Source organism: Stenella coeruleoalba, assembly GCF_951394435.1.
Source record: "Stenella coeruleoalba genome assembly, chromosome: 3".
Lineage (NCBI taxonomy): Eukaryota > Metazoa > Chordata > Mammalia > Artiodactyla > Delphinidae > Stenella > Stenella coeruleoalba.
The window spans coordinates 56,880,769-56,892,869 of NC_137148.1; positions in this window are offsets into that span (position 1 = coordinate 56,880,769).

Below are 12,101 nucleotides of genomic sequence, written 5' to 3' on the forward strand. Positions count from 1 at the left end.
AGCATTCATATTCATTTAGAGCACCTGGTTAGAACGACGATAACCAAAGAAGGGACTTCTTTATAGGGTGAATGTGGCAACTGATGAACACCAGACTATGAAAGAAAAAAAAAAAAACCATAAATAAAAGCCCTGGGTGGATGAGTTTAACTTTCACCCTTGACCACTCATCTTCTTTTGACCTCTTCTATTGCTTGTGGCCTCATTTACCTTCCTGCATAACACCTTGTTCATGCCGCTGTTAACAGTACTGTAGTTTACCAATGTTAATAAGTTTACCACAAGTTAACAGTAATTTACCACTTACTAGTTCTGTGACCTTGGCAACTTATTTAATCTCATCGAGTGTATCTTCTCATCTGTAAAATCGGGATAATAATAGTAGTGACCTCATAAGGCTGATGTGAGGATTCAGTGAGATAATACATGAAAGGTGCTTTTATCATGCAGAACTAAAATTGCACATGCAGTTATAATTATTTTTTCCACTAACTGATCAAGATGCTATTAGAGTTATTAACTGGAAATCCAGAATCACTCTCTTGACGTTCTGATTTTGCTCTGGTCCCATGTCCTTTCCTCCACTCAAGGACCACATTTCTATAATTATCTCCCCACTCCCTTCTCTTTGGCTCATTCCCTCTGACACTCAAGCATGACAATACCGCCCATTTTAACGCTCCTTCCCTTTCATTCCTTGTTCCCTTCAATATCTGCCTATTTCACTGCTCCCTTTCACAGCAAAGCTGCTTGAACGAGTTGTCTGTATTTGCTGTCATTACTTCCTCTTCTCTTTTCAAACCACTCCTATCAGGTTTCTTTCTCCACCACTTCAAAGAATCAACACTTGCCAAGGCTGCCTCCATTCTGCTAAATGCAATGGCATTTCTCATATTTGTCCATTGACCAGTTCTTGAAACATTCGCTTGGCTTCAATGCCTTCCTTTTTTCCTGGTGTTTTTTCTATTTTGCTACTCTTTTTTAATCTCCAATGCTGGCTCATCCACTTCTCCTGACGTATAAGTGTAGAAGTGCTCCAGAATTTTTGGTTCAACTCAATTGTCTCTCTCCTGTGCACTCTCTCTCTCTCTCTCTCCCCCTTCTATGAATTTCATTGTCTCATCTATACATGGTGATGACCCTCAAATTTATGACTTCAATCCAACATCTGTCTTTAGCTCCCAAATCATGTATCGAATTGCCTGATAGCCATTTCCACTTGGATTTCCAATAGGCATCTTAAACCTAACATGTCCAAAACAGAACCCTGAATCCTCCTCCCTTTCTCCAAACCAGCTGTTCTCCATACCTTTTCCATCTCTGAGGCACAATTATACACCTAGTTGCTCAAGCACAACTCCTAGGACCATCCTTGATTTCTTTCTTCCTTTCATACCCCACAACTGATCCATTAGCAAATTCTGTCAGCTTTACATTCAAAATAGATCTTGAGCCTGATCACTCCTTACCACTGCCACTGCTGTCACCTAGTCCCTGCCACCATCTTCTCTTGCCAGGGCTATAATGTTTTTTAAGTGACTTCCCAGTTCCTGTTTTTTAAGTGGCTTCCCAGTTCCTGCCCCCGCCCCAAAGCCCTTTGCACAGAGCAGTCAATGTGATCTTTTAAGACATAAATCAGATCGTATCTCTGTTGCTTTAAAACCCTCCATTGGCTTCCTTGGACTGCAACCAATACAACCAGCTTCTCTGTCCTTGACACAACTCTGCCTTCCTCTCTGACCTTCTTCCAATTTATCACTGCCTTACAATTACACTGCTCTCCTTTCCATGTATTTTAACAAAACAAGCTCACTGCTAACTCTGGGGCTCTGCACTGTCTGATCCTTCAACGTGAACCTCTCTGCAGATGTTTGCCTGACTGGTCCTTTGGTTCATTCAGGTCTCTGCTCAAATGTCACTTCCTCAGAGAGGCTACTCTCTGTAAAGAAGTCCCTTCTCCCCACCACAATCTATCCCAATTATACTTCATAGCATGTATCACCATCCAAAAAGATCTCACTTATTTACATACTTGTGGTCTCTCTTCCCACACTAAGTAAGTGTCGCAAGAGCAGCAAAGTTATTTGTTTCATTCACTATTATATCCCCAGTATTTAGAAGAGAGCCTTTCTTAATATAGGTGTTAAATAAATGTTTGTTACATAAATGGATGGACAGGGCTCCCTCCTTCTCCTCGTTTGACCAAGAAACTCAGGGACTATGCTTCTTACTGGTATACTATGTTGTTGCTGAAATCTGGTGATACTCAGTGTGCAGAAGGTGCTGGTCCAATGGTGACTGAGATCTCTGTGCAGGCTTCAATGAGTCTTCAAGGGAGACCAAGCCCACTCCTCCATATTTAGCTCAACCAAAGATGCCTCTTTTCTTGGGTTCCTATGGCTACAATTCCTATTCTAGTCTCTATTCTTCCAGTTGCCATACACAGCCACCTCCTAGGGGGCTAGCTTGTCCCAGAAGCACTGAGTTTCAGAATGTGCTCTGGACTCCACTATCCCCACAAACCTCAAACCAGCTAATGGAGAAAAACTTCTATGAACCCAGACAATTTCCTGTCAGTTTCTTTGAGAAAGAAAGAAAGAAAGGAAGGAAGGAAGGAAGAAAGAAAGAAGAAAGAAGGAAATGAAGGAAGAAAGGAAGAAAGAAAGAAAGAAAGAAGAAAGAAAGGAAGGAAGAAAGGAAGGAAGGAAGGAAGAAAGAAAGAAAGAAAGGAAGGAAGGAAGGAAGGAAGAATGGGGAAAGAAAAAGAAAGGAAGAAAGAAAAGCAAAAAAGGAAAAAAGAAAAAAGAGAAAAAGCACTAACTGAATTTGAGGCTATTCCTCTGAACAAAGTGATTTGCTTATTTATTCATTTAATAAATGTTTATTGGTTGCCATTGATATACCAGGCACTCTTCTGGGCACATTATTTTGTAATTGTCATCATCTCTATTGTCTTCATCATGAGTCCATATTGCATTGTGAATTTCTTAAGAGCAGAAATACTCTTTTCATTGTATTAGATGCTCAATAATTGTCTGTTGCCTGAATAAATGAAAGAGAGGAGTTAGTTAATGAAAGACTTAAGGAAGATTTACCCCAGTTACATTCATACTCAGGTAAAAACAAAGAAGAGCGATACTCCTTAAATCATATTATGTTATTACATTAAAATAAATTTTAAATGTTTAATAATTGTCATAATCTTAATAACACATAAACATTTTCCATGTTTTCTTTTGATTTTTGTCCATTTACATGCATATTTTTCACATATTTATATCTTTAATCTATTTTCTATGTTATCTTCTATATTTCCACTTAATATTAATGACAAACATTTTTGTATGTTTTTACCTTACCATCCATCACCTTCCTGTCCATATGATAATAATTTCTCTTTCCTTAATTTTCAAACCGCTGTTGGGTTCCCTGTGGTCACCAGCTCTATAAGCCTATCAGGTATTTTGTGCCAAGACAGCAGGTAAGAGAGTTCCTGGGAAAGTAAACCTCATTGTGAAGGAAGAGATGATGTCACATCAAGAACAGGCAGTCAATCCCAGGTGCGCTCAGGAGAGAGGACAGGTGAGCCTAACAAGCTGCTTGAATGAGAAGCGTGTGGAGGGCCCCATTCTGCAGTTTGATTAACATGTTTCTACTTCCTGGCCCTCACAGAGCAGCCTGTCTGGATACCATCTGACAAGCTTTTGCTTTTCTTTCTGTTTTGCATAAAGCTTTTGCTTTCAATATGCTGCTATTGAGTAGGGGAAAATGAGAGAACACCAGATTTCAGGGATCTGCCTGTTTCTCTTCTGCCTTTTAATGGAGCTTAGCTTTTTTGCCACTTATTATCAAGTATTATCAAGATCAGTACATAGAAAGGCTACTGAATCTGACACAGGATGCTGCTCCTTGAAGAAATTAGCAGGAAATAAGAGAGGTTTTTTTTTTTATAGGAGCTTCCCTTCTGCCACTCTCATCTTGGAAACAAGTGGAAATTCATTTGCAAAATTATATTGAAAATAAATGAGAAAAATGTGTTTCCTTTATAGCCAACACTTTGGAATAGAACTAGTTTTAAATGGTGTAATAAAGAAATGGCTCTTGTAGTTAAATGTTGATTAATATGCTGTGAGCTGTGAATCCAGGATTGGAACTAGGAGATCCAACTAAGGAATGAAAAGGAGGAAGTTCTCTGGGTGCCTTGCCCTCAAATCTTAGAGATATTTTGTAAACTGGAGAATTGAGATTTAGGTTATTTTGTGCTAATTTCTCCTCTTATTTGCTACCACTTATCAAGTTATGTTTTAACAGTCTAAATATGCTTTGAACTGTAAAAAAAAGAAAATTCAACTGAGTAAACTTAAAGATCGAATTGGCTTTATTCCAAGATTCATGAATTCAGCATCCCATCTAACAAGAGTGCTCTCAGGAGCTATACCAAATGGAAGGCTTTTATAGGCAGAAGAAGGGTGGGACAAAGAAGTTAAAAGACTAGATTATTTCACACAAGGTCACTTTCCATTAGGGGAAGGTATGGGGTCTCAGGCAGATTACCTCACTAGTGCTGATCAGGAAATTCCAGACTGATTGGTTTAAAATTCCACTCCTGTGGGTGCTGAAACTGCAATTAGGTTAGGTATTGAGTCTTGGTGGGGCTTAGCATAAGGGACCCTACTTTGGGGCCTGTTGCTTCTTTTTAAAAATGTGCCCCTTGATCAAACTCTCAGCCTGAGAGATGTGACCAAAATGTAAGGCATTGGCGCCACTCTCACCCACCACTCTATAGTTATTGCAGCTTTCATTGACCCTGTTTTTTGCTGAATCTTGTGTGGTATTCACAGGTTGCATTTCAGGCTCACATTTTTTGTTGGTCACTCCCTTTATTTCTTTTTCCATGTTCCAGCTTGAGGGAGATCATTCACATGGAGATCATTTGCTTGGTAGTTAGCAGCTGTGAACATGCATTTAAAGCTCTTGATAGAATACAATGCACCACAGAGATTGTCACGATTATTATAGGCAAGATCATCCCCAATGTCTAGAGTGTACTTTGGAGCCATGGCCCCCAAGACCCAAACCAATCAAAATCAAGTAAGTCAGAGAAAGACCCCTTGATGGGGTCACCCTTTAAAGCCAAACAGCTTGTTCAGTGATCTTGTGTAACTGAGTTTCAACTTCCCCAGAATTATGAGTCCAGATGCAGCAGGTGGTGGTGGCAGAGACACCTCCTTGTTCACCTAAAGGATAATCAAGGGCTATCCTGTTATCAAGAACAACTTTGGGGACTTCCCTGGTGGTCCAGTGCGTAAGACTCCATGCTCCCAATGCAGGGGGCCAGGGTTCGATGCCTGGTCAGAGAACTAGATCCCACATGTATGCTGCAACTAAGAAGTCTGCATGCCACAACTAAGACCCAGTGCAGCCAAAAATAAATAAATAAACAAATAAGTATTAAAAAAAATAAAAGAACAACTTTGGCCAGGTTGTCTAAGGGTCTGTCTTGCACAGCTATTGCTTTTTCAGCAGACTGCAATATTTTCAAGAGTTAAGGAGAGTTTCCTGATTATAGCCTCATTCGTATTCACTCCTAACTAGGGAAGTAGAGCCCTGCCCAAAGAAGTAAATCTGGAATCATGAATGCCTCCTGGTAAGTCCTTTCAAACTTGATAATGTAAATTCAGGGAAGTTGACCGACGAGGTCTAAGTTTGTTTGTAGACAGAGGCACAGTTAGATAACCTAACTAAGAGGCCTGGTTACGTGCCAGCCTTCTAGGTGTTCACAGGCTCAAGGAGAATGATAATCCCCACAGAAAGAGATAAATCCTATGGGGGCACAAACCACTTCCACTAAGGTGGTACTGTTAATGGACTCATTTGCAGGGAGTGCTACATTTTTCTGTTCAACCCAAGGGTCAGTTAGGTTTTTTCCTAGCCTGAAATAAAAAGTTGTTCTAAATTCCAGAGGTCACCTGCCCCCTTAGCAATGGCCTGGGAGATATGGGTGATGTCATTATCTTTCCAGGCCAATGCCATTGTAAAGGAAAGGAGAGAAGGTTTCATGTTTAGTTAAAATACGAAATCTTGATCTGGCATCTTGAGTGGAAGCAGTCTAGATCAATGCCAGCTACTTCTTTTCTTAGTCAATTTGATTTGAAGGTCTCCAGCATTTATACAGGAGCAGATGGCAGGAGGAGTCTTTTTCAGCTTTGAGATGTATATCCAAAGCCCAAATCCTTGATGTTTGGCTGCCATTTGGGTAGTGAAGAAGGCCTAGTATAGTCCCTTCTAGAGAAATTCGAGGGCAGTCTTTGCTCTTAGGAATGCCAAATTAGAAGGGTGGACAAAAATTGAAAATGTTACTTTGGAGAATTGTAGTCAGATATTTGAGGAAACTAGAAGAATTCAGTTTTTTTCAGATATCTTGTCAGGTTTCAGCTGGGACAACAGTAAATATTTCTGGCAGTAATGAACAATCCTTTGGTTTTAGGAGGCATTCCCAAAGAAGGTGCAGGAGATATTACCTTCCCAAGATCTTAGAGCTACTCCCAAAGATGGCCAAAAGAAAGAAAGACTTAGATAATGACAAAAAAGAAGGCAACAGTTGTCATTGGGAGAGAAAGGATCAATAACCACTGTGTCTGGTTTTGGAAAGAAGGGGATAACATGATATTTTATTTTCCTTTCTCAATTGGGACCACAGGCTGAGATCCAAGGAGAGCTGACTCTGGGAAGAATTCTCATCCTTTGCCCACTTTTGTCAGTTTTCCCAGGATTCCATCTGCAGGCTCCAGTATTTACCAGAATTTGGCAAGGTTTTCCATTAATTTTATTTTCAGTTTTCCCTTTGATGATTATGGAAATAACATAGCAATTTACCAGAAAAATCCCTCAGAGTCCCAGACAACTTTGGGAAGTTCTCAAATGAGGGCCCTCCTTTGAAAGTAGATATAGGGGTGTTTTTCAGGTCATTAACTTGGCAGACTTTTGCGTATGGTCATGTAGCCTTTTCAGAATGGAAAAACAATTCAGACAGAGGATTACTAGATTGAGTACTCAAAGGAGTATAGAGGGGAGAGTAGGAGTTATGTCAATCCTACAGTCTTTTGTTTTAGGTACTTCATATAGCTTTAATATTTCACTAGTCTTTTACAGCAAATCTTTTTTTTTTTTTTTTTTTTACAGCAAACCTTTTAATGAAGCTGTTTTTGGAATTTTAAAGTCGTTTGGAGGCTTCCGCATACCAATTAAAATAGGTATCCCATTCTGTTTGTTTGATATGGGAACTCTTACTTTTTTTTTTTTAACATCTTTATTGGAGTATAATTGCTTTACAGTGTTGTGTTAGTTTCTGCTGTATAACAAAATGAATCAACTATATGCATACATATATCCCCATATCCCCTCCCTCTTGCATCTCCCTCCCACCTTCCTTATCCCACCCCTCTAGGTGGTCTCAAAGCACCAAGCTGATCTCCCTGTGCCATGCAGCTGCTTCCCGCTAGCTATCTATTTTACATTTGGTAGTGTATATATGTCAGTGCCACTCTCTCACTTTGTCCCAGCTTACCCTTCCCACTCCCCTTGTCCTCAAGTCCATTCTCTACACTTGTGTCTTTATTCCTGTCCTGCCTCTAGGCTTATCAGAACCATTTCTTTTTAGATTCCATATATATGTGGAACTCTTACTTTTAAGTATACTTTTTAAATGATCTTATCCGATTAGAATATTCTTCACAGTGCCCATTGTAATTCTAGATTGTAATTCCCCTGAGAGCAACAGTTTGGTAGGACCTCAGCCATAGACAGAGTTTAACCTGCATTTTTCTCCAGCCATATCTAGCTGCAAGTGGGGTGCAACCCACATCTCTGTCCAGCCATATTTTGGGACCCCCAACTTGATGGTTACCAAGTCAAATATTTGGGAGACAAAATTCTAGGTTGTCTTTAGTAAGATTTTGCCAATTTTGTAGGTATTTATAGCTTTGGGACTACAGTTTTCAGACATAAAATAAGTAGGTGTTCCAGAAGGTAGCACATTCAACTTGAAACCATGCCCCATAGGGTTAACAGAAGCCGATGTCTTAACAGAAATCCCCAAGTGTGTCTTATAGAACAGCAGATAAGGGAACAGCTTGTTAAAAACTCTTCTGCTTGTAACCTGCCTTTACTGATTAAGCTTGCTTGCTTGCTTGTTTTTCTTTCTTTCATTAATTGCATACCCTCCAAGCTTCACATAGCTTAGATAATATATTACAAGACTTTTTAACCATTAGATAACACCTCTGACCTATGGGTCACTATAATAATGGGGGCTTAAGTTGTTTTTTAGCAATTTGGAGTCAGCTCTTGTCCAGTTCAGGCTGGCTAAAGTTGGTTGGGACCACTGATCCTAAAACTGGGTCTGCACAGGTATCTGATGAATGACCTTTTGATGTCAGAGGGCTGAAAAGTCCACCCTCAAATCAGGCTAAGCATGTCCATTTTTGAGTATGTATCCCATGAAGAAGCATGTAACGCAGATACACCTGCCCAGAATGCTTGTTACCTCACATTTTCCCTACCTCCAATCTCCTTTCCCCACACCTAAGACCACCTTGGTTCTTTATCCCATCAATATCTCGAGCCCCTTGCCTTCAGGGAGGTGGATCTGAGACTTGTTCTCCTATCTCTTCTCTTGGCTGCCTTTTGAATAAACCCTTTCTCTGTTACAAACCTTGGCATCTCAGCATTTGGCTTGCTACAAGTTGGGCAAGTAAGCCAGGTTTGGTAACAAATTCTGGGTATAGATGATGCCATTTCTTTTAACTAGGCCTTTGGGTTTTGTGGAGCCAAACTATACCTAAGAGAGATACGCTTGTCGAAATTGTGGGGTGTTTCACAGTGTAACTTGTTGCACAGAAATTTCCTTGAGGCTGGTGGGAGACTTAGCATCAAAGCAACCTATTCCATGACCAACTTATCCTATCACAGAAGTCTTCTTGAGGTGGCAAGTACTGTAACAGCTTTTAAATGTGCAACCCATACCCACCAATTTTTTAGGTTTTCTGGCTTCCAAGATCCCCATTAGCAGTAGCTTTTACTGGACCCAGTCCAGTTTTTAAATCAACTCAGTATGATCCCAGCTGGTAACCAACAACAATTCTCATGGATCTTTGGACTGGGGAAAAGGATTAAACTAGCAAAGGAGCCCCATACTGAGAGCCCCCAACCCCCCACAAGGGCTGTGAACCTGCAAGTCGAGGCCACCCCTGCCCAAAGCCCACGCAGGCTGAGGTCAAGCGCAGAAACCCTTGGACTCCAAAACTCACATAATTTCCAAAATCCTTCTGTTACCTCAAATCTCTTAACGAAATGTACCATGACTCCATTTTGGACCTGTTGTTTCTTTTTAATGGGGCTATAACATAACTGCTTGAGCCAGAGTTTAATGGGTACCAGGAGGATGCCCTGAAAGCCAGCATATGGATAGCAGGTATAATTAGAGAGGGCTCCTAAGAGGAAGATGACTTTGCAGGTGTGGGTCACCCAAAAATTGAAGGCCAAATTGTTTAGGGGCCCCTTCCCAACAGATGATCTCCTGCAAGAGACAATCTTGAATATTATTATTTCAATTTTATTTTATTTTTATTACAAAAGATAGCTTATCCTTTAAGAAGCATACTCAAGCCCCCCCCAAATTCTTTTGAAAATATTTAATGTGAGAAAATTAAATCAAGTAGAACTTAAATAATGACATTTTTATAAGATCTAGCACCAATTAAAAATATGAGTTATTAAGAGAAGAATGGAATTATTGAATAGCCAAAGTCCATCCACCCTGACATTTTGATAGGTTCAATCATTTAACCATTCTTGCACTGAACAGTTACTGAGTGACTATTAAGCGCTAGGTATTATAGACAGTGAGTGAGTGGAATACTGTTGTTACCTATGTACGTTTTCAATAATTTCAGAATGTGTTTGGATAAGCAAGGCCTAAGCATCTGGGGCACAAATACTTTAAGGCATATGAATGAGGCTACTGGCGTAGGGCCTTATCTACACTCTGCATGCTTGGAAACCTCACTTGAGAGGTCAGAATGTGGCTAATACCATCCCCATTCTTCTACTACACCATTTTGTCTGAAGATTAGTCACCTTAATCACTACTATGAAGTCCCACAATTTAAATACCAGGCAATTACAGCGTATGGTGTTTTGACCCTGACGAACCTTGTAAATACCCGAAATATACAGAAGATTTATCTTCATGGCAGGCCTGCGTCTAATATTTATGGGACCAGAGGTAAGAGTACGAAATGGAAGTCAGTGTACCCTGTGCAACTATTTGAATACTGTGCAAAACTTTCAGTGTTGGAACCACAAATTGGAACACTAAAACAAGGAAAATCTCTGCTAGACACTATTTTCTTATGCAAAAAAATATATTTTGTTATGCAAGAATTTACTGCACTCAAGCTGAGAGGAAGGCTTCATAAGTTAACCAATTTGTCTTCTCTCTTATCTAAACACTTCTGCTGCTCAGATTCTGCCTGAACTCCAAAGCAGTCTATTTCTGATACGGACAGCTATAGCAGCCACAAATTTTCACTGCATTTGGGATTCCACCTTTTGTTTTGAAGATATAGGCAAGAGATAAATGTTTCCTAGGAGCCTGAATACTGTTGGTCATGGGAGAGGGTATTGATAGTTATGCGTCAAGTGTTCAGCATCTGTAGCAGAGGCACTCATGAGTTTTTTAAAATAAATTAATGTGTGTATTTGTGATCTGTAAGGTCCTTTAAAGCATGGGGTGCAGGATAGGGGCCTCTCCTGCCCAGGTCTAAGTGCAGTAGTGCTTAGTGATGCTGGGAATTTAATGCCAAGCTCATCGGCCGGGTGATCTAGATGGCTGTATTTTTCTTAGAATTTCTTCAGCATCAAGAAAGATAGTGCTGGGGCTTCCCTGGTGGCACAGAGGTTAAGAATCCGCCTGCCAATGCAGGGGACATGGGTTCGAGCTCTGGTCGGGGAAGATCCCACATGCCGCGGAGCAACTAAGCCCGTGCGCCACAACTACTGAGCCTGTGCTCTAGAGCCTGTGTGCCACAACTACTGAAGCCGGCGCACCTAGAGCCCGTGCTCCGCAACAAGAGAAGCCACCACGAGAAGTCTGTGCACCACAAGGAAGAGTAGCCCTCGCTCACCACAACTAGAGAAAGCCCACACGCAGCAACGAAGACCCAATGCAGCCAAAAATAAATTAAAAAAAAAAAAAGACAATGCTAGACTAATGGCTTAGACAATTGTAGCAAATTTCTAAGTTTGACTTTCCCCAAAACTAGTGTAAATGATAGCATTATGAAGATTTTTTAAAGAAAGGAAAAAGCAGACATATACCAAAAAGATGGTAATATTGTGAACCACGTTTCCATTGCCTAGCTCCTAGAATGACCAATTCATGGTCAATCTTGTTTCATTTTTACCCCTACCCATTCCTCAATGACTCTTTTTTTTTTTTTTTTTTGGCAGTAGGCGGGCCTCTCACTGTTGTGGCCTCTCCTGTTGCGGAGCACAGACTCCGGACGCGCAGGCTCAGCAGCCACGGCTCACGGGCCCAGCTGCTCCACGGCATGTGGGATCTTCCCGGCCCGGGGCACGAACCCGTGTCCCCTGCATCGGCAGGCGGGCTCTCAACCACTGCGCCACCAGGGAAGCCCCTCAATGACTCATTTTAAAGCAAATCCTAGATGTTGTATTATTACAGCCTATATATTCCTAAAAGATATTCTTAAAAAGATATAATCACAATACCATTATCCAATGATTCCTATTAAACAAACACTTTACAGCTTCATCCATGTGAAAGGCACTGTCTGGTTTTTGTTTTTTTTTTTTTGCGGTACGCGGGCCTCTCACTGTTGTGGCCTCTCCCGTTGCGGAGCACAGGCTCCAGACGCACAGGCTCAGCGGCCATGGCTCACGGGCCCAGCCGCTCTGCGGCATGTGGGATCTTCCCGGACCGGGGCACAAACTCATGTCCCCTGCATTGGCAGGCGGACTCTCAACCACTGCGCCACCAGGGAAGCCCCACTGTCTGGTTTTTACTTTTGAGGATGGAA